We start from the raw sequence: 1,501 nt of genomic DNA on the forward strand, positions 1-1,501 counted from the left end.
ATTAGCAAAATTTAATCTCTGTGGCTCGTTTTAAAATATCTAGTTGAAATGTTTCAAATTTTCCAGCTTCAAGTTTTCTTTTTTTTGATACCAAAACTTCAGTGTGCAGGGCATAAACTACCAGCAAATGTCTGTGGAAGCATGTGCAGCACTTCTTGTGTCTATTTGTATGGAGAAATGGGGAGAAATCACATGCCTGCTTCTCCACACTGACCATAAATCACAATGCATATATAAAATGTACATATATATGTTATATACTGTATATTATATGCACAATACAATTAACAGAACTGTGTTTGCCTCTGCTGATGATAAGAGACCACTTGGTAGCAGGTTTTTAGCCAGGAAAAAGACTGAATGTTGCTGCTGATTGAAAAATAAGTTACAAATAAACTCTTCCTTCATAATCCTCCTTAGGAGATGATTAGGTTGATGATTCAGAAATAACATTAATTTATAAAATCAGTATTTAATTCTAGGTTTTGCATTATTTACCTATTGTGTTTACAATAGCAATGACAAATGCTTGGTTAGATGACGTTCATATTCCGTGAAATGTACCACACAAAATAATGCACAGATATGAAAAGATGAAGTCCTGAACAGTGTTTTTATAGTCTTTTGTAGCAGAATAATGAAGGTCTGGACTATAAGACAGGTTTAGCTGGGTTTATTCCTTTCAAAGTTAACTTAAAACAAAAACATTTATGTGTTTTGCTGTTTTATTTTTGATTCTTTTGCCTACCTCAATTCCTGTGCATCAAGGAAGAATTTAATGCTGCATTATAGAGCACAGGACAATAAACCAAAGTATGTAGTGAAATGGTTAGGAAATCAGTGTTTCCAGGTTTCCAGTTTTCACCCTCATTCCCAATCCAATTGACAAGTCCTCTGACAAGATGAAAAAACGGAGTCCTTAATATAGTCAGAATGTACAAGATTGCACAACTGGAAATAAGTCACACATCAGAGCTTTTTGATGTTTCCACACTGTGTGTGAAATGTGATGCCTAATGTATTAAACCAATATGGTTTAATACAGACCCATATATCATGAAAAAATAAAACTGGAGGAAACTTGCAGCAAACCCCCAGAAGTCAAAGGAATAACTGGGGATTTACATAACTAAAAAAAGAAAATAACCCCTATGTGTCTTAAAGAACTGCAGGTCTGTTACTGGGCTTGCTACAGTTTAAATAAACTAAAAAAGAAGCTGTGTGTAGGGTTTTGTTTTAATTGGAGAACGATTGTCAGAGGAGCGACCCAAATCAAGAAGACAATCCCAATATGAGTTACACTTCTTGTTCGATTTATTGCACAGGCTCACCTAATTTATACCATCGGTGATAGTTAACGTGACACCTGTACATCTTTCATTGGCTACATAAACCTGTCCACGCGCCTGTCTATACATTGCTATTGGCTAAGCTAAGTTTTACACACATATATCTGCAACAGCAGGGTGCATGCCCTGCGATAAGCGGTGCATTCCTTGTG

This window comes from Neopsephotus bourkii, unplaced genomic scaffold (genome assembly GCF_033783945.1).
Source record: "Neopsephotus bourkii isolate Nb327-2 ecotype Australia unplaced genomic scaffold, CSIRO-AGI_Nbou_v1 NB_636, whole genome shotgun sequence".
Classification (NCBI taxonomy): Eukaryota; Metazoa; Chordata; class Aves; order Psittaciformes; family Psittacidae; genus Neopsephotus; species Neopsephotus bourkii.